The following is a 25867-nucleotide window of genomic DNA, read 5'->3' on the forward strand; positions in this document are numbered from 1 at the left end:
CCCAGGATGGAGCAGAAGTTTTCCAAACACAACGAAAGCACCACCGGTAGAGTAAATGAACCTGAACGGAGTCTATAGTTAATCCCGTGACAATATACCCCAAGGGTGGAGAAACCCCATAATGCTTAGGCCAAGTGAAATCCTTTTCGAATGACCCCAATATTTACTGTGCCAGTGCAGGAGGGGAAAAAAAGGCAAAAACCACAAAACATTTTTTATCTTTCATATATTATTTTTTTCTTCATTTATTATTATCATTATTTTTATTTTTATTTACCTATCTACTTTTTGTCGATTTCTTTGTTTCAGTGTGGTTATTGAAGTTGTTTCCATTTATATTTATATTGTTTTTTTTTTTTCTTCTTTTCTTTCTTTAGGTGCTCTGCCATGTTTTTTAACTCAAGACCATGGCTTTTTTTGTGGTGCCTATCGTTATCACTGGAGTGCTCACTGGATATTTGACACTTCTTTTTGTACTGTTGGGGTGTTTCACCTTCTTTTTCTCCTTCATCTCTCAAACCGATGATGAGAGCCTCTAGAAGGATTCCGCCCATTTTCGGCATATTAGACTTTTACCCCAGTTTATTACTTTTCTCTTCTTCAAATAAAACCACATAACTTGAACAATGTAGTCCTTCCTCCCAGTTAGAGGGAGAAATAAGGGAGGCACCAAGACCAAGACTACTAAGTAGTAAGCTAGGTACAGAGGGGACCACGTATTCTAGCAGCCCCAAGTGTGAGGGAGGAGGATATGGGAGGTAGGACGAACATGGAGGTGTAGGGGGGACAAATCGGTGATGGGAACCCCCCTGATTTTATGTTAATATGTACCTATAATATTGTCAACAATATGTAAACCACTATGATCAAAATAAAAATTATATTAAAAAAAGAATGGTTTTTCTTACTTAAGCAAGTCATTTTAAAATAAAAATTTATGTTTTAATTTACATAGGATATAGTTTATATATAACTAACATTCTCTTGTTATGCTATGCAGTATATCTTTTAAATGTTCAAAACAAGATAGTAATTAGATATTTGTGTCAAATGTCCTAAGAGTGGCATTCAACATGAATGGTGTTTGGTTTTTTTTGCTCTTTATTTTGAAACTTTATTTTTTTTAATAAATATATATTTTTTATTTTGATCATAGTGACTTACATATCTTTCACAGTAATATTTTAGGTACATATTAACATTGTATAAGGGGAATTCCCATCACCAAACCTATCCTCCCTCCACCCCCATTCCCATTCTGGATCCCATATCCCCCACCCTCACCCCGGGCCGCTAGAATGAGTGGTCCTCTCTGTGTCTAGCTTACTACTTAGTGATCATACAACTGTTTGGTTGGTACCCTTCATTATTTCCACCTCTATTTGAGAGGGGGAACTAGTTAGTTCAAGTTATGTGGTTTTGGTTGAAGAGAACTGTGTGTGTTTTGTGTGTGTGTGGGGGGGTGGGAATAGGGGAGTGAGGTGGGTGGGTGGGTTATAAGGTTGGACTATTAAAGTGTGTGTATGTGTGTGTGTGTGTGTGTGTGAGGGGTAGGATTTGGGAAGTGAGGTGGGTGGGTGGGTTATAAGGTTGGACTATTAAGGGTTGTGTGTTTGTGTGTGTGTGTGTGTGTGTGTGCGCGCGCGCGCGTGCGCGCTATACCCAGAAATACTCAGGGGTAATTCTTCTGTTTGCATTCTGGAATTATCCCTGGCTGTGCTCAGGGCACCACATAGCATACTGGGAATCTAATCCTGCATGCAAAGCAAGCACCCCTACCTGCTGTACAATCTCTCCAACTCCAAGAATTTACATTCTTAATTCTAATTTTGCTTTGAAGTTCAGTAGGAAATTTATAATGCTAGTAAACATATAAATATGCCTTTAAAAAGCATGATCTTGAAATAAATATTAGAGTCTGGTCTCCCAATGGAAGAAAAGATCAAGTGTACTTGGTTTTGGAGTGAAATTCATAGAGAATTCGGGATAAAGAGGAATTATCTTAATAAGGCTGGAGAAGAAGAAAAGTCTAGCTTGGTTAAAAGCTGAGTTCAAAGCCAGGGCACAGAAACTGTATCCTGCAATTTTTATCCCCTAGTGCACCAACAATATAGTATGGCATTGTTCCTTTTTGTATAGGCACACTAAAATGGGGAAAATATATGCATAGAAACAAGTTCTTATATACTAGGGATAAGAACCCATAAAATTTATAATATAATACAGGGGTACCTAACCCGAATATTTGTCATGGGGACTCGACTTATACCTCACGTGATCGGACATCGATCGTCCAACTCCAAACCCCAGATTCCAACCTTAAAACTGAAACAGTTCCCTGCAACAGCACCAGGAATCAAACTCCCCCGGCACTCTGGCCCACTCTGGCACCAACTTGCCCAGGGTAGGTTCATACAACACCCTGACAATGAGGAAAAAGCAACAACTTGATCTAAAGGCAGGTTGCCTTATCTCATCACCTAATGATGAGATGAAATCAGAAGACACTCTGCCCTTTGATCTGTGCAAAAACCAGGACCGCTAATTACAGAAGACTGACTCCAATAATGGTGACTGAGCAGGACTTCTGGAATCACAAAGACTCTATCCTAGATTTCGTCCTAGGACCTGTGCAAAAACCAAGATCTCTAATTACAGAAGACTGACAGTTGAGCAGAACATTTCTTGACACCATAAAAAGACCTGGGGGTTTGACAATGAATATGTCCCGAGCCTGTAGTTGATTCAAGACAGTATGCTTCAAGGGCAGAGAAACCCTGTATCTTTTAGGCCAAGGGAATTTTTCTAATTTCCCCAAGACTTGATGTGCCTATGTAAAAAAATCCAAAGAAACAAAAAGCAAAAAATACAAACTTGCCACAACAGTCCCCCCTTCCTTTTTTTTCCCCCTTTTAAATTTATAGCTTCTAAACAGGGGCTCCTTTTTTTTTTTTTTTTAACAGAATCATAGAACATGAATCATCTTGTTCTGCCTCATAAATAGAGAAGAAAAAAAGTGGATGGTAGGTACCAGGGGCAAGTAGTCTCACAAACATTGAGTGGAAATAAAAAAATGATCAGACCTAAACACCCAAATCAAAGTCAACCACAGTAGAATCAAGAGACCCAAACTACAACAGGCTATACACAAAAGGGACCTATTAATGCTAGCAGCCCAGGGAACTAAGGGTAGAGTTCTGGGATGCATGTTGGAGAACAGGGATGGAGGGAAGTCAACACTGGTGGTGGGAATTGCCTAATTTACTCTCACTATATACCTTAAATATAACTGTGAAAAACTTGTAATTCACATTGGTCTCAATAAAATTATTTTTAAAAAGGCAGGAGAATTCAGAGAAGGAAAGAAGCTTTGAGTAAAATAGTAAATATGTTCAGGAGGAGGCAATTTAACAGATTTTTTTTTTAATATCACTTTTCTCAGCATCTGGTTCTGGTTTAACAATCAATTCTTTTTTTTCAATATTTATTCTTTTATTTTTTAAGTATTTTTCTTTAAGCACCATGATTACAAACATGTTTGTAGTTGGGTTTTAGTTATAAAAAAGAATAACCTCCCCTTCACCAATGCAACATTACCACCACCAATGGCTTCCATCTTCCTTCTCCCCACCCCTGCTTGTATTCGAGACAGACATTCTATTTCTTTCACTCACCACCATTGTCATGATAGTTGTCAGTGTAGTTATTTCTCTAATTGAACTCACCACTTTTTGTGGTAATCATCATATGAGGGCTGGTCCTTCCAGCCCTCATCTCTATTGTTTCTGGGTATTATCACAATAATGTCTTTTATTTTTCTTAAATTCCATAGATGAGGGAGACTATTCTGTGTCTGCCTCTCTCCCTCTGACTTATTTCACTCAGCATAATAGTTTTTATTCCATCCATGTATAGGAAAACATCAGTATAGGACGTAAATATCACTTCCTCATTGATTAGTTAAGTTGAGACATTGTAATTTCCTTTAGGTTTCATTAGGTTCCATTAGTGTTTATTAATATCTAGTGTAACATAGGGCCTACACTTGTTTAAGGAATTGTGCCTTTGGAAAACATATGATTTGGTGATTCTGGTTTGGGAATTTGACTGTTGCAGCATACATACTGTTTTTTGATGAAGGAACCACACCTAGCTATGCTCAGAGATCATTTTTGGCTAGATTTGGGAGAATAAATATATAGGATGCTAGGATTTGGGTCAGTAGCATGCAAGGACAGTGCCTTGCTGGTTGTACTATCTAGCCACTGAAGCATAAATTGTCATGCATTAGTAAATTGACTTGAGCTTAAAGTTCTGCTTTCTGAGATCTGTTAAATGTCATGTTATGATGAAAATATTTTATAGAAATCTTTTGAGCAGGGGAGAATTAGGATTTTTTCTTGCTTGGTTTATATATTAGACTGTTCTCTGTACCCTCATTTCCCTATGAGCCCTCTTCTTTTTCATACAGACTTGCCATATAGTTTCATGTCTTGGGTTTTTGTATCTATACTCACCCTTTCTGTTTTTCCTCTTTCTGTCCAAATTCTGTTGATTTCAAGAATTCTTTTTTAAAAGGTCCTTGTGTGTAATTTTCTTGCAGTGTCCTTGCCCGGAGAGCAGTTGATTCTATCTGCGTGCTGGACCTGTCATGTTGCTTTATGATTATGTTTACCGTATTTGCCGGCGTATAAGACAACTGAGCCTATAAGACGACCCCCTAATTTTGCAGTTAAAACATAGGTTTAGGCCTATATTCACTGTATCAGACAGAACTTTCCTGTGCTGCAACTGTATGTACCACAGTGAGCCAATCACAACAAGCAAAGGTCCAAAGGTTCTACTGTCATAGACTTCCTCTCTGACTCTGGCCGATCTGAGCAGGCTTTTTACAGTGTAGATTCCGGTCCAGAACATTGTCTAATTTGCATGTAAAAAAGCCTGTTCGGATTGGCTGAGTTAGAGAGGTGGACCGAGCAGCCTTGCAGTGATTGGTGCAGGATCGAGTTGGAAAATTCGTTTTGTGGCAATATTCAGACAATTTTCGTTTAGCGGCATATTGAAACATTTTTCGGATATACTCGGCGTATATTCGGTTGACTTTTTGTTTCAAAAGTCGTCTTATACGCCGGAAAATATGGTATGTATCTAATTGTATCTTCCGGAGCAAGGGTCATGTCTTACCTTTTTACTCGTTTCTCAGAATTTAGCTCAATGTCTGTGTCAGTGAATAGGACCTGAAATGAGTGAAATAGTGACTGATTATGCATTACATACTGGCAATTTTCTTCAGTATTTGTTTTCTGCAAGGTTTATTTACATTATATGAAAAGAAAATGAGATATTCTTTATAGAGATCTTTTCAGGAAAAAGTTTATATTCACAAAAAATTTTTACTAATTTCTAGATGGAATTAATTTGAGAGGAAGATGAAGGACAATAGGCAAAGGAATACAGTGTAGTTGTTTACATCCTTCAGGTATTTTTTTTATATCAATATGATTGTGTTAAATTTTAGACCGATAGTAATTAAAATGAAGTCTTTTAAATTAAACATCTTAGTGATTATTACATATATATATTTTTTATTTTGTTGGTTATTTTTTTGGCCACACCTGGTGATGCTTAGGGGTTACTCCTGGCTATGCGCCCAGAAATCCCTCCTGGCTTGAGGGACCATATGGGATGCTGGGGATCAAACCTGAGTCAGACTCAGGTCAGCCCTGTGCAAGGCAAATGCCTTACCTGCTGTGCTAGTCCTGAGGTCCTGTCTTGCCTTTTTTAGTAGTATTAGTGTTAGAGTTCTCAGATCTTAAAGCTCAGTTTGCATGAGAATCACTAACCCAACCCCCAGACTCAATTCTGCCCTTTTTCTTTCTTTCTTTCTTTCTTTCTTTCTTTCTTTCTTTTTCTTTCTTTTTTCTTTCTTTCTTTCTTTCTTTCTTTCTTTCTTTCTTTCTTTCTTCTTCTTTCTTTCTTTCTTTCTTTCTTTCTTTCTTTCTTTCTTTCTTTCTCTCTCTCTCTCTCTCTCTCTCTCTCTCTTTCTTTCTTTCTTTCTTTCTTTCTTTCTTTCTTTCTTTCTTTTACTCAATTGGTACTTTTAAAGATTGTGATCTTTCTAAAAATTTGTTTTAGTATTCTCCACAATGTTGTGTGTGTGTGTGTGTCACTCCTGTGTGAGTGATTTCCCCATTAAGTGCTTTTAAATGCATGATGAATTAGGAAGAACTTAATAAGTGAATAACCCAACAAAATTATTTATCAACCATGAATGAAAAAAAATCTCGAAAAACTTTTAATGTACAAAAGTTATATATGTGTTTAAAATGATTTTCAGTTAACCTGTTAGGTATCACTTTAAAACATTGTCTACACTAGCATATTATCTAAAAATTAATTATTCAATGTCAGTGTAGAGTTTTACTGGTTAAGGTGATAGAAGGTAAAAGAAAATAGAGTAAAATCATTTTAATTCATCAAGCATGCTGTTGGAAGGTCACAGTTTTCTTCTTAGAGAAGTTGTTTTCTAGCACAAGTTACTGCAAATTATTTAACTCATTGGCAGCAACACAGAAAACTGCTCTTTTACCCTTTCTGGCACAAAAATGTAGACAATTCATAGTTAGAATTTATCTTCAAGAAAATAATTGGCTTTTCTGAAGTTAAATATTTAGTTTTCCACTGAGACACATGCAGAGTCCTCAGTGCATTTGCCAGATGTGAAGTAAGTCACATGGAGATATTGAAACAAACAAAAACACAAACAGGCAAACGAAACACCCTCAACTTCCAGTGTTTATAATATAGACATGAATAAACATATCTTTTTTTTTTTTTTTTTTTTTGGTTTTTGGGCCACACCCGGCATTGCTCAGAGGTTACTCCTGGCTGTCTGCTCAGAAATAGCTCCTGGCAGGCACGGGGGACCATATGGGACACTGGGATTCGAACCAACCACCTTTGGTCCTGAATCGGCTGCTTGCAAGGTAAACGCCGCTGTGCTATCTCTCTGTCCATTTCTTTTTTTCCTCACATGTTGCTTCTTGCATCCTGGACAATTTGGATAAAATAGAAACATCTGTGATGCCAAATACTCTAAGTAGAACACTTTATAAGTTGATTTAAAATAGAGCTATGGTGACATGCCTTATTTTTAATATTTTTCACAAAAATGTAATATATTTGGGGCCCTTTCATACTGCTATGAAAATTTGTGTGCCACTGGCTCCATGAAGCAAGTAGCCTTGAGAGATGAGCCTGCCTGGAAATTGACTACATTTTTGCAGAAGAATGGGTGAAAAGTGCAGTTTGCTGCTTTGCTGCCAAAAAGTTGAACACTTTATAGTAGTTTGTGGCTAGAAAACAACTTCTGTGAAGCAAAAGCAGCAACTGCAAACTGGCTTTGGTATGTATGAGAAAGTATTCTTTCATACTTTTAGATGTTGGACTTAGTGAAAATTGAGATGTAAAGCTTGAAATGTCCACGCTGGTGGTCAACAATGGTGTTTTTGCTCAATTGCATAAAAGCCTGGGAAGATGTAATTAAAGTGTGTAATATGGTACTTGAAAAATGGGCCAACACTTATATTTTGCTCTTATTTTAACCACAGGCTTGGATAGTAATCCTCTTCTTTTAAGAGTGCTTGTAAGACCTGGCATTGCTGGCATGTTTTTTGTTTGTTTGTTTGTTTGTTTTGGGGTCACTCCTGGCGTTGCTTGGGGGTCACTTCCTGATCTGCGCTCAGAAACCGCTTCTGGCAGGCTCAGGGGACCATATGGAATGCTGGGATTCAAACCACAGTCCTCCTGAATTGGCCACGTGTAAGGCAAGTGCCCTACTGCTATGGTATCTCTTCAGCCCCAGCTCCTATCATGTATTTTTATAATTTTTTTTCAGTTAACTTTTTAAATGCTTGCTTCCTTATTTAGGTCAAGTGTTCCATTTTGTGGGACTGCTTTCGTTAAAAATACGTTTATACAAGATATATGTTTTAAGTGCTAATTAATTGTACCTCCATTGTGCTAAGCACATGGTGGTGGCTTTATATTGGTTTTGCCTTTTTCATCTCTCTGAAGGAAATAGCTTAATCAGGGTATGTACCTAGAAAATGCTTGGAGCCACAGGGATTTGAAATCTGGTTAGTGTGTCCTAATTATTTAAAAAATAGAGTTCCTTTTGGTGGCATGTCATAGATTTATTTAGCTCATTAATGATTACAGAAACTTGCAAAGAAGTTACTACTGGTTCAAAGTACTATACACTGGAATGGGAAAATAGTAATGCTAAAATGAATCTGCAACCATGTGTGAGACAGGCAATAATCAGTTGCATTCCACCTGATATCACAATTTGTATTGGTATGGAGGCAACCATTTGTATTATTTTCCACTTTCCACAAGTTACAGCATTGCAGAATAGCAGCCATGCACTCTCAATACCATGCAAGTCAATGAAGAACCGTATATTTAATGTGGTTCCCTTACCACTTACTCACTGAATAGTAATCTATACTATATATATATATATATATATATATATATATATATATATATATATACTTATATACTATAAGGTTACTGTTCCAAATAAGTCATTTTTTAGGATTAAAAATGTGAAAGATTTTCTTTGGCAGGATAGGTTTGCAAATGTGGAATGAAAACAGTTGTATTTTGATTTTGCTTTAATTATTCTAAGCTCTTATTTTAATTGCAATTCCTATCACCCCTGACCATCTGTATATGTAAATCTTTTAAGCATCTTAGTAGTGGTCTTATCACTTAATCATGCTGTTTCTAAATGCTTTGAAATAATCTTTATTATTTTAGTTTAAAGTTTTCTCCATATTTCACTGAGTATTTTAGTCTTAATTTTGACTTGCTGTGGGCCAAAATAGCTTTTAGCTTTACATTAATATTTGGATGATAATACTGACATTGCATTTTTGTTGTTGTTGTGGGTGGTGTTGTTGTTTGGGTGGGCACACCCGGCAGTGCTCAGGGGTTACTCCTGGCTCTATGCTCAGAAATCGCTCCTGGTAGTCTCGGGGGACCATATGCGATGCAGGGATTCGAACCACTGACCTGCATGCAAGGCAAACGCTCTACCTCTATACTATCTCTCCGACCCCTAACATTGCATTTTTTAATCTTAATATTTTATCTTAATATTCATCAACATCAGTTTCTTTTTTTGGGAAGAGAGTTTGGGCCATACCTGGCAGAACTGAAGGGTTACTCTGCTCTGTGCTTTGAAATAGTTCCTGGCAGGGTTGGAGGACCTTATGGGATGCCTAGAATCTAACCTACTAAGTCCAGGGTAGGCGTGTGCAAGGCAAATGCCCTTACTCACTGTGCTCCTTTGACCTCCATCAGTTCCTTCTTTACTGTTAACTAGTCTGCTATAGTCACTCTCAGCTTAGGTGGTTGAGTGGGTGATTTTTCTTCGTAGGGACTTTTGCCAATGTCTGGCAATGATTGCTATGACTCAGGAGAGAATATTGGAATCCCATAGAGACTCGGGATGCTGTTGCACAGGACAGCTTCTTGTAACAAAGAATTGCTTGTCATGAAATGTCAAAAGTGCATCCTTAATCTAGCTAACCAGCACACCAAATCTCATTAATTAGAAACTCTTTCTGAGATTTATTTTTTTCCCACCACAAAACAAAAGATTGGTAACTAGGTCTGATTTTTTTTCTCCTTTCCAGAAGTGGGAGAGAGTAGCCCTATGCTTATCCAGCCTAAAAAAATAATGTATATGAATACCATAGTGAATTCTTTCAGTTATTGGTTTAACCTCCGATCCTGATTTAGGAGAGATCTTAAACCTTAAACTAATATCAGCCATCATCTTAGCCATTATTACATGATTTCTTGTAAGAGTGATACATGAACTCCTTGGTTTAGAATGAGAGAATTGAGAGGCTGACCCACCGAGATTTGGCGAGAACAAATATTCTAGTATGCCTTTAATATTGTGTCTGAAAGGACACAATTGTAATGTAAAGCCGTATGCACCTCTAGAGCCAAATACTGATTCACTTCATAAACTGTAAATACATACATTTCTTTTCTGGATAAACAAATTTTTATGGGTCCATGTTCTGTAGTTCTTAGAAGGGCCTGCATGAATCTACCACTTGTTATGTTCCTGGTTCTGAATAAAATAACTTTAAAGATAATGTGAACAAAGAAGTTTAGGAACAAGGGAGATAGTACAGGGGTTTTGCAACTTTGGCTTGATTTCTAGCACCACATGGTCCCCCTGCATAACACTTGAGTGCAGCCCTGGAGACCTCCAAGTACCACTGCATTTCAGGCCCTCTTTATGACCAGCTTATTGGAGAATTATTGGGAAGGGTCTCTAAGGGTCTTTAAGGCTTCCTAAAACTACTTAGAAGACCCCCCACCCCACAAAAAAAGAGGAAACTTCTAGGTACAACATGTATCAAATACCTACCTTGTCAAGTGGAGATTTGATGTTTTTGCACTTTATTTCCCTGTGAGTTTATATACTTTAAATTAATACATTGACAGGTATAACTTTTAGTGGTATCTAGAGACCTTTGTAGATATTTGGGATTCTGTGCTTACCTTTTTGTGCTTCTTTACCCATCAACTGTGAATCCTTCAGTTTTACTTAACTTCGTTCTCTACTTTAGATGACCCCTCCCCACTCCATCACAGTTGCTTTATATGTGTATTTTTCAGGGGGAGACTGATGATTGTTTTCCTTTTTTAGAAAACTTACATTCTCCCTATGATATCATATCTTTTACCTACATTTTCTTTAAGTAATCTTTTAAAGATTTGGAGCTATTATGTTTATTGAATGTAAGCTGTTTGATAGTACATGTGACTTCTGGATTTCTTACCTACTAAAACAACTAAAATCGAAAACACAAAAAATAGAATAAGATCCTATGATTATGAAGCTTGGGCCAAACTTGATGTGGACAGTATCCTTGATGAGCTTGATAAAGAAGAAAGTACTCATGATTTTGTGTCTCCAGAATCAGAGTCAGAAGAAGATGGAATTCATAGATTCCCAAAAGGCTCTTGCTCTAAAAGAAAAGGGCAATAAATAGTTCAAACAAGGAAAATATGATGAAGCAATTGAATGCTACACCAAAGGCATGAATGCTGATCCATATAATCCCGTGTTGCCAACAAACAGAGCATCAGCATACTTTAGATTAAAAAAGTAAGAACTGTGCTGGAGCAGTAGCACAATGGGTAGGATGTGTGCTTTGTATGTGACCTCCCCAGCATCCAGTATGGTTCCTAAGCCTGCCAGGAGTAACCCCTTAGCACTTGGGTGTAGCCCAAACACCAAATAAATAAATAAATAAATAAATAAATAAATAAATAAATAAATAAATAAATAAAAGAAGTAAGGATTCTACAAAAACAAAAACAAAACTTTATGTAGTTGTATGTACAGTAAATGTAAATGTAGTTGTATATTTACCCCTACTTTTACCCCCTCCAGAAAAAACTGGATTTTTAAAAATAATATTTTATTTAATTAAAGAATTATGATTTACAAAGTTAGTGAAGTTGAATTTGGGAGCATATAATTTTTTTAAAATAAAATCTTTATTTAAGCACCATGATTACAAGCATGTTTATAGTTGGGTTTCAGTCAAAAAAAAGAAACCCACCCCCCCTTCACCAGTGCAACATTCCCACCACCAATGCCCCCATCCCCTACTTCCCCCACTCCCTGCCTATATTCCAGACAGGCTTTCTACATCTCTCACTCTTTAACATTGTCATGATAGTTGTTAGTGTAGTTATTTCTCTAACTGCACTCACCACTCTTTGTGGTGAGCTTCATATAGTGAGCTGGTCCTTCCAGCCCTCTTCTCTGTTGTCTCTGTATTATTACAATGATGTCTTTTATTTTTCTTAAAACTCATAGGTGAGTGAAACAATTCTATCTCTATCCCTCTGATTTATTTCACTCAGTATAACAGTTTCCATGTCCATCCTTGTATAGGGAAACTTCATGACTTCATTTTTTTCTGATGGCTGCATAATATTCATTGTGTATATATAGCACAGTATATAGCACAGTTTCTTTAGCTATTCATCTGAAGGGCATCTGAGTTGTTTCCAGATTCTGGCTATAGTAAATAGCACTGCAATGAATATAGGTATGAGGAAGGCATTTTTGTATTGTGTTTTTATGTCCCTAGGGTATATCCCTAGGAGTGGTGTAGCTGGGTCATATAGGAGCTCAAATTCCAGTTTTTTGAGGAATCTTCATATTATTTTCCATAACGGCTAGACTAGATGGTATTCTCGTCAACAGTGAATGAGAGTTCCTTTCTCTCCACATCCCCTTCAGCTCTAACTGTTCTTGTTCTTTGTGATTTGTGCCAGTCTCTGTGGTGTGAGATGGTACCTCATTGTTGTTTTGATTTTCATCTCCCTGATGATTAGGGATGTGGAGCATTTTTTCATGTGCCTTTGACCATTTGTATTTCTTCTTTGAGAAAGTTTCTGTTCATTTCTTCTCATTTTATGATGGGGTTAGATTTTTTTCTTATTAAGTTCTAGAAGTACCTTGTATATTTTTTATATTAGTCCCATATCTGATGGGTAGTGAATAGTTTCTCCCATTCTGTGGGTAGCCTTTGCAGCCTAGTCACTGTTTCTTTTGAGGTGCAGAAGCTTCTCAGCTTTAGTCCCATCAGCTTATCTCTATTTCTCCTTGTTTAGAGAGTGATGTTTTCTCCTTGAAGATACCTTTAGTCTCAATGTCATGGAGTGCTTTACCTATGTGTTCTTCTATATACCTAATGATTCCTGGGTTAATATCAAGGTTTTAATCCATTTGGATTTAACCTTCGTACAGTGTGTTAGATCAGTGGTCCTTAAACTATGGCCCGCGGGCCACATATTTTATTTGTATCTGTTTTGTTTCTTCATTGCAAAATAAGATATATGCAGTATGCATAAGAATTCGTTCATAAGTTTTGTTTTTACTATAGTCAGACCCTCCAATGGTCTGAGGGACAGTGAACTGGCCCCCTGTTTAAAAAGTTTGAGGACCCCTGTGTTAGATGGAGGTCCAAGTTTGATTTTTTTGCATGCATTTATGGGGGCATATACTATTTCAACACTAATCCCACTACAAATGTCAACTTCATCCACCAGAGTTTCCATATTTCATAATCTTCCATCTCTTCCAGCCTTCCACCAGCCACTGTTTGACAGGCACATTACAGACCATTTTGTGTTTGCAACTTAGATCTCGGTTTTTTTGTGTTGAGTTTGTGCTTTCGATATATATATATAGCTATACCACTCTCCCACTTCACCAGCATAACAAGCCCTGACCCCATTCCTCCTTGATTTTTAAGTGAAAGGATAACTGTTGAAGTCCTGAAGTCATTCACCACAGCCTGCTTTAGCACAAACATTCTTGGCTTGATCTCTAATTGTGTAGATAATGTGTAGGTAATGCTTTTGGAGCCTTCTCCTAGTCTTAGATTTCAAGAGAGATGGCTTCATTTTATTCTGGGGTTAATTTTCTGTGTGCATTAGTGTTGCTATTAGTGACCTGAGTTAAGATAAGTAACGGCTTTATAATGCATGTGTTTCATTTTTTCTATTGAATGACATAAAAGCATTCATTGGACACTTTGATTCAATCTGGGGATAATCATAGAAAAAGCTATTTAAGCAAAAGACCACTAACTAGCAGGCTAGCAGTGCTTATCCCTGTGGCCATGCCTTTAGATTTGTCTCTTACAAATTGAACATGCCTGATTGCATAGATATTTTTATGGTTGAGCTAATTATATTGGAAAATAAGCTGTTATGCCTGGTAGTGACTAGAAAAACAAGACAAAAAAGTAAAAATAATAAAAATAAGACAGAGTAGTGCACACTGCTTTGTTAAAGAGAAGACAAAAGCATCTTTTTTTTTTGGGGGGGGGAGTATATATACATTAAAGTAAATATACTAATGAAATTAAAAAAGTATGGTGAAGTATCTTTAAATTTTTTGTTATTGGAAGTCAGCCTTGTACTGGGAAGACTGTTTTTGATAACTGGTGGTTGTTACATTTTGTGGGGGCTTGAGAGATAATACAGCAGGTTGGGTGTTTGCCTTGCATGTGTCAATCCCCGGCATCAAAACAAATCAAAACTATTTTGTTAATTTTTTTTTATTGGAGGGAAATTTTAGTTTGAGTGTGACTGAGACCACAGTAAGGTGTCATATGGATCAGGAGAAAGAAACAAGGTCAGAAAGAGAATAGTGGTCATCGAAGGTTGAAAAACACTGCTCTAAACACTATCTTGAGGGCTTAGGAGTAAGCAAGAAAAAAATAAAGTTGATTAGTTTAAAAAGATGAAAGTGAAAATCATTTAAGTAGAATAAATAATACCAAGTAGTAAGATGAGTTGAGATGTACTAAAATCCTAGTGTCCCCTAAGCACCTCCTGGTTTAGCCTTGACACCTCTCAGAACCTCTGAGACCAAGCAGCAAGGCCTCACCATTGGGCACGAGTAACACTCCTGCTGGACTTATTTAGAACTCGTTGGAATTTATCTCTCCCAGTATATATTTACTATTATAAGGGAAGGGGTTTGCTCTTAAAGCCATGTCCTCTCTTGGAGAAGGATCTTGGTTGCTTGTCTCTATGTTTATTTGTTGGCTTATTTTCATTCTGAAGAAGCCTGTGTTCTTTCTAGAGAAATTTTCCCTTTCCCTCTTCGCAAACCTTTTCAAATTTCAATTACAAATTACCTTGCTTCACTTTCAAAAATACTGTGAGGGAATAAATATGTCCTAGTTGTTGCTCTATTTATGTTTCAATAATGTATCAGGACTGGGTATATGATTTAACATGTTGATGGCAGTGTGTATCATCTGTGGCTCATATTTGAATGTGGCTTAATTGACATAAATTGCATATGAAGTGGATAGAGCATTTGCCTTGAGTGTGTGAGGGTATGATTTCAATCCTGCATCGGGTGGTTTGTGTGCACATTACTCCAAGAATAACCACCACAAAAGAAAAAAAAAAAAAAGCATTAGCCACCAAGTGTAATAGTTTGTCTTTAGAATGTGAGTGAAACAGGAAAACACATTTAGAGTTTTTCATTCTGTTTTCCATTTTTAGGAGCATTCTGATATAATGTTTCACAGACTATACTGCCTTTTAGTCTTTAATTTAGTGTTAGGAGTATAGTTCCCCTTCATACTGAGCCACTTTAGATGAATGCTGGCAGGGAGAAATAGGAAACAATTTTGTGTTCCCTAAAAAGGGAGGAATAGGGCCCGGAGAGATAGCACAGCGGTGTTTGCCTTGCAAGCAGCCGATCCAGGACCAAAGGTGATTGGTTCAAATCCCGGTGTCCCATATGGTCCCCCGTGCCTGCCAGGAGCTATTTCTGAGCAGACAGCCAGGAGTAACCCCTGAGCACCGCCGGGTGTGGCCCAAAAACCAAAAAAAAAAAAAAGGGAGGAATAAGGACTGACTGGGGATTTGTAGAGAGATCTTCACAGTTCCAGACTTTTCTTAAACTTCCTACCCCAAATCTAGGGAAGATACCTTATACCTTGTCTCTGAGAGGGGGACTTGCTGAATGAACAGTGCCTTAAAACCATTCTCTTTTGGGTTGTCTGATGAAGGGGCACAGTAAGAGCCAACTCCCATTCAGTAGCCAGGGATCAAATGTGTTTCAGTTGAAATTTCTTATTTTTGTTTTCCTTTATGTGCTCAAATTTGAGGTTAAGTCCTTCCCAGTGCATAATAGATTACTCCTTTCAATGACTGTTTCAGTGTGTGTGGGGGGGATAATTAAAAGAACAAATAGTTATTGAGTATTTTTTTTAGAAACTATCGTTTTTGCTTATATGATTTTACCTGCATGGATAATCTGACCTCATCTTACAGAAGGAGAATGAACTTAACTTTTTGTGAACCATATCTCATTCCCCTATTCTGCCTACTTTTTGAACCAAATCTTCACTTGTAAACTTGTGTTTCTTTTTTACAAGCTAGGGGCTCCAAGTTAGATCTATCAAGAATTGAATACTGAGGGGTTAGAATGATAGCAGAGCAGTAGGGCGTTTGCCTTGGACGCGGCTAACCCAGGAAAGACCTGGGTTCAATCCCCAGGGTCCCATATGGTCCCCCAAGCCAGGAGTGATTTCTGAGCTCATAGCCAGGAGTAACCCCTGAGCACCACCGGGGTTGACCTCACCCAAAAAAAAAAAAAAAGAGGAATTGAGTACTTCGATAGACAACCCTGTAGAATTAGGCCTTCTCAGGGCTAGACTTTAACATAAACACAAGTAAAGTTTGTTCTTTTATGGATTGCTGCTGCTATCACAAAATACTGGAAATGAAATAATTGCAAGTACAAAACTTTCCAAGCAGACAGAGTCAAATGTAACTGAGGTTTTTTAGGATCTGAGAGGATCTGTGTTTTTGTTAGCATTGGGTGGACTGAGGGATTCTGGCCACAGTTGCTTTCCAGAGTTTGCTCTTTTCAGAGCCATGACTGCTAGTGATATCATCTCCTTAGGAACCAAATTCCTCCTCCTCCCCCAATAGTGTTATTGCTTGCTCATACTTTTATTTTTTCAAAAGACTTTTAAGTACTACCATGAGGTTTTGCTGTGAAATAAGTATGAAATTCAGTTGTGTGTGTGTGTGTGTGTTTGTGTGTGTGTGGAGGGGGAGGTGTGAAATACAGTGGAAAACCACACAACCCCCGAAATTCCAGGTTTAGATTACATGCTTTCAATAACTCCCTAGAGATTTCGAGGGGTGGGGAGAGATGGAGGAGGGGATTCAGAGTAGATGAGAAAAGTAGCTGTGGAAAAATAAAGTCAAGGGTTTCTTTTTCTTTTCCTCCCTAATTGAAGATTGGGATGCTAGTGATTCTAAGAGAATTTTGATATTTGGGGTATTTTGTAGTGGCTGAAGAACTTTGACTCTAAATGTCTAATTGGGAATTAAGGAATTGAATCTCTTAAGTGATTCACTTTTATTTTTATTTAGTAAGATGTGGAATCCAGTGAAAAATAGATAACAAAATCTGGTCTGATTTTGTGGAATCCAGTGAAAAATAGATAACAAAATCTGGTCTGATTTCTACCTTCTGATAGTTTTTATATGTGTGTTTTTTTATTCTTGCATTCAACATAAATAGCTTACAGAACAAACATAAGCTTCATAACAGTAAAGCCTGGTGTTCTTTTTGGTGGTCCTTAGGCAACTGGTGCAGAAGTTCAGTGCAAGAGCTGGAGAATGTATTGCAGCTGTGACCTGTGATTCTGGAGTGCGTGTACCCATGTTTTATATACTTAATTTTCTTTGAATTGCATAACTGATAATACTTGTTTAAAGTATCATATGTTATAATATGATCATTTCTTTCTTTTTAGGGGGGCGGGGTATTGTTCACACCTAGTGGCACTTGGGTTACTCCTTCCTCTGCACTCAGATTGCTCCTGGCAGGTTTGGGGGACCATATGGGATGCCAGGAATCAAACCCGGATCTGTCCTGAATCAACTGCATGCAAAGCAAATGTCCTACCGCTGTGTTATCTCTCTGCCCTGATCCCATTTCTATTGAGAATTCATTATCTTATTTCTGTAACAAAATAATTTTGTTTGATTTCAGTAATAATGGGTATTTGTACTCTCCAGACCCTATGAAATAGTTTTCTATCTTTTCCTCTTTGTTTAAAAAGAGTAAAATTGTTTAGCAACAGTTTTAAAGTTGGAAAAGGAACTCCTAAAGAGATTTATGTTTACCATTAGATTGTAGTTATCTGTTGCATTATTTCCTAATCTTGTCCTGACACAAAATTAGGAATTGGATTGTGTCAGCACTGCTGCTTAAGGTGTTTATACTAATCCAGGTGTCCTTGGATTGTGCAGGGCCTGTGGGCTTAGTTAGTAACTGTGATTTCAGATGCAGACTGCAGGTGTGAGGCTCCACTGAGGGAGCTTTATGATTCCCAGTAACTCTATTGTTGGGAAAATGTGCGCTGATATTTTCTTTTGGGTGTCCTCTTTTGATAGCATCGAGGAGAATTTATTAATACAGACGGAATATCCATGAATTCTAGTCTGTATACAGTGATAGTAAATAGAGGCAAAAACCAGTAACCAGCTAGTTGGTTGTAATTTGAATTGGCCAGGTTTCTTGGAAGACAAATTTATCTTGTATTTTCATAGTTATAAACTAAAATTCTGTGTAACTGTTTTATATTTGAGGATCCAGGAAGAATAAAATAGTTTCTGACTCAGAAACTATTTACTGCTTTTCTGAGCAGGTATCCCTATCTAGTCAGAAATTCCTTGACCCTGCCTTCCTCTCTGATTTTTGTACTAATTTGAATAGTGAAAAGAAAACCTTGGCCTATCTTTGTGTGATAAATGTAGCACATGAAGGAACAAGTAGAGCAAGGCTATAGTTAAAAAAAAAAAAAAAGATATCATTCTACAGTTTTATACTCTGTTCCTAAGTAACGAATCAGAACCTCAGGAGTGCATTGGGAAAAGAAGAAACAAAGGGGAAGGTGTTTGAATGGATTCCACTGTAGAAAAAGCTACATGACAATTTTGATTAGAAATATGAGCTCATCATTTGCTTGACTTAACAGTTTAATACAAATGAGGAAATACTGGGCAAACAGGCACATAACCTTTGCAGAAAGGTTAGGTCTTTGTTTTTTGTGTGTTCTAGGATAGTCTAAAAAGGGGGAAAAAATCACTTATCAAATTAATTCAGTCTTATAAAGAATTGACTTTTATTATTTTACTGTATCACATTCTAAAATTTTGATTCAAGAAAACCACATTTACAAAATATTATTTCAGAATTTCTTCTCACTTAGAATTCAGACTTACTTTTTGATTATAAAGCATCAGACATGATCAAGTTAGTAGTTCCTCACATTTTCCTCAAATGGAAAAGATGGCTTGAGAATTCTCAAATTGTGTCAAAATAATACATGCTCTATGGAGTGCTGTTTCATTTCAGATTATGTAAAATTTATAATTTATTAAATGTAAATTTTATATCTGAGGTGATTATCTTATTTGATAATAGAAATTAGGATTGTGTGCTTCGAAAGAACTCTCTGAAAGAATAGGTTTTACTCAGTTTCTGAAAGGTGTATGACCTCATTTCTTTTTACTTGGCATTTATTATGCATGATTTTGTGCAAAACAGTGGGTGTATTTATTTTGGTTGCCGAGATGAGTAGGACTTCTTCCTTTGGGTAAATGTGACCCTAAGGCCTCTGCTGTAGAACTAAATTCCTGCAAAGAAGGTAGTAGTATTTTGAAGAAGGGATAGTTTTAAGGTGGGAGTGACTTAAGACCTCTTTGCCAAGATCATATATAGCCTGGTAACTGGAGCTTATCTGATGGTGACAGTGGGCATGCTGTTTTCTACTTGACTTCTTAAAATTTTTTTATTGAGACCAATGTGAATTAGAAGTCTTTCACAGTTATATTTAAGGTACATAGAGTGAATTAGGGCAGTTCCCATTACCACTGATGATCTCCCTTCACCACTGTTCCCAGCAAGCATCCCATACCTCCAGCCTTAGCCCCCTGCACTGCTGGTGTAACAGGTCCCTTTTGTGGATAGCTTGTTGTGGTTTGGGTCTCTTGATTTTATTGTCAATTAGCTTTGAGTTGATTATTTAAGTCTGATCATTTTTTATTTCCATGAAATGCTCATGAAACTGCTTTGCCCCTGGTACCATCCACTTTTTTCCCTCTAGTTTGTAAGAAGATATAGAAATATGAGGCAGAACAAGGTGATTTATGTTCTATGGTTCTGCTTAAAAAATAAATAAATAAAAGAAAGCGGGCAGGGAGTCCCTGTCTAGAAGCTATAAATAAGAATAAAAAAAAAAAGAGAGAGAGGCTGGAGAGATAGCGTGGAGGTAGGGCATTTGTCTTACATGCAGAAGGATAGTGGTTTGAATCCCGGCATCCCATATGCTCTCCTGAGCCTGCCAGGAGCGATTTCTGAGCATAGAGCCAGGAGTAACCCTGAGTGCTGCCAGCTGTGACCCCCCCCAAATAAAATAAAATAAAAATTAAAATTAAAAAAAAGTGTAATTAAAAACAAGGCTTGCACGGCGAGGGTCTTTTCTTTCTCTTTCTCTCTTTCTCTCTTTCTCTCTTTCTCTTCTCTCTTTCTTTCTTTTTCTTTCTTTCTTTCTTTCTTTCTTTCTTTTTTTTTCTTTCTTTCTTCTTTTTCTTTCTTTCTTTCTTTTTTTTTTTCTTTCTTCTTTCTCTCTTCTCTTTTTCTTTCTTTCTTTCTTTCTTTTTCTTTCTTTTTTCTTTCTTTTTTCTTTCTTTCTTTCTTTTTTCTTTTTTCTTTCTTTTTTCTCTTCTCCTTCTTCCTTCTTCTTCTTCTTCCTTTTTCTTTTTTTTTCTCTCTCTTTCTTCTCTTTCTTTCTTTCTTTTTTTCTTTCTTTCTTTCTTCTTTCTTTCTTTCTTTTTTCTTTCTTTCTTTCTTTCTTTCTTCTTTCTTTCTTTCTTTCTTTCTTCTTTCTTCTCTCTTTCTTCTTTCTTCTTCCTCTCTCTCCTTTCTCTCCTTTCTTTCCTCTCTCCTCCCTCTCCCTCCCTCCCTCCCTCCCTCCCTCCCTCCTTCCTTTCTCCCTTTCCCTCCCTCCCTCCTCCCTCCTCCCTCCCTCCCTCCCTTCTTCCTTCCTATCGTTGTTTGTTTGTTTTTTGGGGCCAAACCCTGCAGATGCCTTACCGTTTACGCCACCGTTCTGGCCCCTCTGAGCACTTTCTTGAGGTTCAATTTGCTATTTGCAAATTTGCTATTTTATATAAGTATGGCTTTCCCAGCTTATTTTTTGTTTTCCATTGCCTTGAATAATTGATTTCCAATCTGTTATTCTGAGCTTGTGTCTATCCTGATATTTAAGTGTGTTTCCTGCAGGCAATAGATACTCGTTTTTTATTTTCTGATCCAACCCTCTACTCTGTGTCTTTTAATGGGGGAGTTTAGTCTGTTGACATTTAAGGAGATTATTGACAGGATTTTTGTTGTTATAATTGTGTGTTTGCGTTGTGTAATTGATCTCTGAGTAGTTCATTTGGAGTCGGTTTGGTTAGCACAAATATTGAGAGTTCTTTTTTATCTGAGAATGTTTTTAACCCTCCCTCCCATGTAAATGAGAGGTTAGTTGGGTAATGGACTCTAAGTTAAAAGTTTCTTTCATTCAGTAATTTAAATATGTCATTTCACTGTCTTCTTGCCTGGATTGTTTTAAATGAGAATTCTGGTTTGATTCTTATATTCCTTCGTTGTACTTAAGTTTTTTTTTTTCCTCTCCCTTATTGATTTAAAGAATTCATCTCTGTTTTGTTCCATTTGGATTACTTGTTTTGGTGTTGGTCTATTAGGGTCTATTTCATTTGGAACTCGTTTTGCCTCTTGGATTTGTACATGTGCCTCTTTCTAGAATGTGGAAAAATTTTCTTCTTTTTCTTCTTTTTTTGGGGGGGAGGGGGGTCACACCCAGCAGTGCTCAGGGGTTACTCCTAACTCTATGCTCAGAAATCGCTCCTGGCAGGCTCATATGGGATGCTGGTATTCAAACCACTGACATTCTGCATGCAAGTCTTACCTCCATGCTATCTCTCCAGCCCCAATTTTCTTCTTTTATTTCCCTCACAGCTTTTTCTTCCCTTTTCCCTTTATCTTCTCATTCTTGTATTCCTATAAGTCATAGATTTATTTTGCTTTTGTTCATTAAGTATCTTACATTTCTTCCAGTGTTTTGGCTCTCATTTCTTTATTGATATTTTATTTTTGCTGGCTTGCATTTTGTCTTCAAGTACATCAATGCAATTCTCTTTGCGTTGTAATTCTGCTACTGTGGCTTGCTCGCATGTTTTTTAGTTCCCTTTTCATTTGTATCGAATCTTTCATCTGCTGATAAAGAGTTCTTCTTTGAATTAGTTTTATTGTTCATCTATGGATTTCTTTTCCTAAACTATTTACAGATTGATTAATTGATTGATTGATTGTTGGGCCACACCCTGCAAAGCTCAGGGGACACTCCTGGCTCTGCACTCAGAAATGGCCCTGGCAGGCTGGGGGACCTTATGGGTGCTAGGAATCAAACTGGGTCTCTCCTGTGTCGACTGTATGCAAGGCAAACACCCTTCTGCTGTGCTATTTCTTTGGCCCTGTCTATGGATTTCTTAATTTCTCTGGTTATGATTCTTTGAGTTGCATTGCTAAGACATTAAATGCTGATTTTAGGTCCTTGTCTATGAAGTTTATGCATTTTGGTGGAGGACTTCGAAGATTTCTCTTCTTGCCCCTAGTTGCTGGGTCATCCTTAGTTTTCCCATTGTTCCTTTCATGTGGTGGTTTGGGGTGCTGGAGTTTCAGGGAGTTGGTAGATCTATTTTAGGTTTTATTTATTCTAGGTATGCAAAGTTACTCATCTATGATAGAGATGTTACAGTCTAATTTGATGAGTTTTTCTTTTGGTTTTGGGGCTATATATTTCCTAAGGAAGAAAGAAGTTGGGCCTTGTCTGCCTAGGATGTCTGGTCTAGATGGAGATGTCGCAGTGTGTGTGGGGCAAGAGGGCTATGGCCTGAGTGTGTATACACAGGTCTCACTGATATCTCTTGATCAAGGGGAAAAGCTTCTGACCAGTTGTTTGAGGCAAAGTGAGTAATGATGATGGGAGTTGCTACTTACATGTGGTTCACTTTTAAATCATTCCATTGCTTCCCCACAGTGCCCAAATGGAGAGTTCCGCAAGTTGGGATTTCTGGGCTCGTGGGGGGTTGGTCACTTCAGGCTGATCTTAATAGAATCAGAGGAAGCCTTGGGATGGGGGGCACAGGCAGCTGGGCAGTGCCAGTTGGAGAAAGGGGAAACTTCAGCTTGGTCTGCATTAAATTCCTTCCCTCACTTCTCTGCAAATGGGGGGTTCCGCAATTTTGGGATATCTGGGCTTGGGGGGGCTTGCCCAGGTGATCTTACCAGCATCGGATGGGGGACGCAGGCAGGTGCCAATTGGGGAAAGGGTTCTTTGAGAAGAGCCCAGAGGCTGGTATGATACCCTCTATCTCTCGCCCACACCATTACAGGTGAAAGAACTTGGGTTTGTTTCTGTAGTTAATTGAGTTTTTGTGATCAGATTAATGATCAAAACTCGAGTTTCAGAAGCTTATGTGGGATGCAATATTCTGATGAGTTGGGATTCAAAGTAAGGTTAAATAGTTATGAGAGAAACAAAAAGAGACATTTTTACCTGTTTAAAATGTAATTACTGATATTACTTTATCAGAGTCGGTAATTATCATGGAAATTTTTGAATAATTAAGTCATCAAATTTACTTTATAAAATTGTTTTTAAAAATACTGTTCATTGAAGATACTAAGTAATACATTTCAGATAAAACGAGGAATAATCACTTGAGGACTTGATTATGATCTTTCTTTAAATAATATGTTTAGATACTTATTTTGCAATATATCCTGGCTCTTGGCCTGTATACCTCCCAAGGAATTTTCCAGTTTTTTTCTTAAAATACTACTTGCTTAAGAATGAGTATACAGTCCCTCAAACCATCAGTTCACTAGCTTCTATTAAAATTCTATTAAATAATTCTATTAAAATAATTTTAATGTGCTATTGTAGACAAATTTCTGTCTCATTTTTGAAAAGTTTTTTTTTCAATATATGTGAGTAGTATTTGACATTAGTAGGTTTATAAAATTTTTTAAAATTTTTTTATTATGTCACATTAGTTGACATAACCAATCAATATATTTATTTCAAGATAAGGCAAAGCAATGTTATTTAAAAAATAGAAAGAAAATAGAAAGAAAAACTAAAAATTAAAATGGAAGAGAAGATAAAAGAAGAAAAAGTTTAGTCACAAGTATATTTGTGAAAATTATTGCAGCTTGTGCTCGCTTTGGCAGCACATATACTAAAATTAGAACGATACAGAGAAGATTATCATTGCCCCTGCGCAAGGATGACATGCAAATTCATGAAGTGTTTCATATTTAAAAAAATATTGTAGCTTCAATAAAGTTATTACTATAACAACAGGTTTAGTAAGCTTTTTATTTTTAAAGACATGAGATAAAGATACAGTAAAAATGATGTGTGTGGCTGTTGATATTTGCATAGGCACATCAAAATATGGAAAAAATAGAAAGGAAAACCTTTGGCCTAAAAACAGGGAGACCTTACCTACGAAGTATCCTGGCATAAGACCAACTCCAGGATTTAGGCATACTAAGTTTTCTAAACCCAAATCAAGGATGTTGGTGTCAGATTTCTGTAGTTAGACATCCTGGTTTCTGTACAGATCCCATGTTGAAATCAGGGTGACATGGAGCATCTTCTGTTTTTATCTCATCATCTCTGCCACAATGCAGAGAACCATACCCAGAAAGCAGGTTGTTGCTTTTATCAATTTTTCAGAGTGTCATATGAACGTACTCTGGAGTAAGATGATGCCAGGGCAGCAGTAGGGCCTTCCCCGATAAAAAGTCCTATGCCTGGTGCTGCTGTAGAAAACTGTGCTGTTTCTATAGGTAAAGTCCAATGTTTAGGGGTGAATAATTAATTGAATTGTCAATTCTTCTGAAGCTTAAGCCATGTCACTATGACAAGTGTTCAGGGTGTAAGGCCCAACTGCAATATATAATTTGTGTGTTCCTATATCTATTAAATAAGAAATTGTTTGCACACATAAGATTTCCCCATTTAATGCCTCTATGCAAAAAGGAACAATGACACATGGTACTACTGATGCATTTGGCGGTAAATAACAAGCTAAACAATCCCTTTAGCCTTGTTCTAACATGAACTCAGAACACTAGAGAATCTTATCTACTAGAATTTTCTACTAAATGGATCCCCCCCCCCAAAATGGGCGAAATTGCCACTACTTAAGAAGTTAGACTATAAGGGTTATACATATTAAGAAAATACATTTAAAGAAATATTCAGATGTTCCATTTGAGTCTTTTGAAATTGTGTGGGGGTGCATAAAATCACAACTTCAGCCTGTGATTTGGTCTTGTGGAGTCTAAAAAATGGCTCCCAGCAGCCACATATCAGGAAATATTTTTGAGCTGGGAGCTTCTCAGAAATCAAATCTAGTAGTGAGCAACAGTCCACAGTGAAGGGAGGTGGGGGGAAAGGGGGCCACAGAGAGCAAATCATCATCAGCGGCAGTGGCATCTTCTCAGACTGAGAATATATCTTTTCACAGTGAGAGCTGGTTATAGCAGCTAGCTGGGTTTGGGAAGAATGTTCTGCATCCTGAGGAGTTAAGAACTGAGGGTAAAAAGGGTTGAATGGGAGAAATAACAGATGGGGGGTGATAGAGTAAAGTATTAGAAAAGAATTTGTGGACTTCTGCTGTATCTGTGAAGCACAGCAGACATCTTTGGACTTTTCTCTGCTTGCTTCAGCCTAAGACTTGATCCTGTGTGGCACTCTTCCTTGAGGGCTCCTCTTCTTTGGAGGTGAGTTGTCCCGCCCACAAAGGGTGGAGCCAGCTGACTTCTGCTATGTCTGCGAAGCACAGCAGACATCTTTGGACTTCTTTCTGGTAGCTTCAGCCTAAGACTTGATCCTGTGTGGCATTCTTCCCTGAGGGTTCCATTTCTTTGGAGGTGATTCATCCCACTACAAAGGGTGAAGCCAGCTGACTTCTGCTGTGTCTGTGAAGAAATCAAAACATTCTTGAAAAGAAATGATAATAAAGACACAAATTATCAGAATTTATGGGACACAAGCCAAAGTGGTATTGCGAGAAAAATTTATAGCCTTGCAAGCACATCAGGAAGAAGGGGCCT

At 37.4% G+C, this 25867-nt stretch overlaps 1 protein-coding gene and 1 non-coding gene across 10 annotated transcripts in view; both read left to right on the forward strand.

The window, feature by feature from the left end:
* EPB41L2 (erythrocyte membrane protein band 4.1 like 2) overlaps positions 1–25867 on the forward strand; it is a 271009-nt gene that overhangs the window by 57621 nt on the left and 187521 nt on the right. The gene's annotated exons all lie outside the window — the stretch shown is intronic.
* On the forward strand, positions 23956–24062 carry LOC126025124 (U6 spliceosomal RNA). The gene has a single exon (XR_007501170.1). It is a non-coding gene; the product is annotated as a U6 spliceosomal RNA (small nuclear RNA).

Source organism: Suncus etruscus, chromosome 12 (assembly GCF_024139225.1).
Source record: "Suncus etruscus isolate mSunEtr1 chromosome 12, mSunEtr1.pri.cur, whole genome shotgun sequence".
In the NCBI taxonomy this organism is placed as follows: Eukaryota; Metazoa; Chordata; class Mammalia; order Eulipotyphla; family Soricidae; genus Suncus; species Suncus etruscus.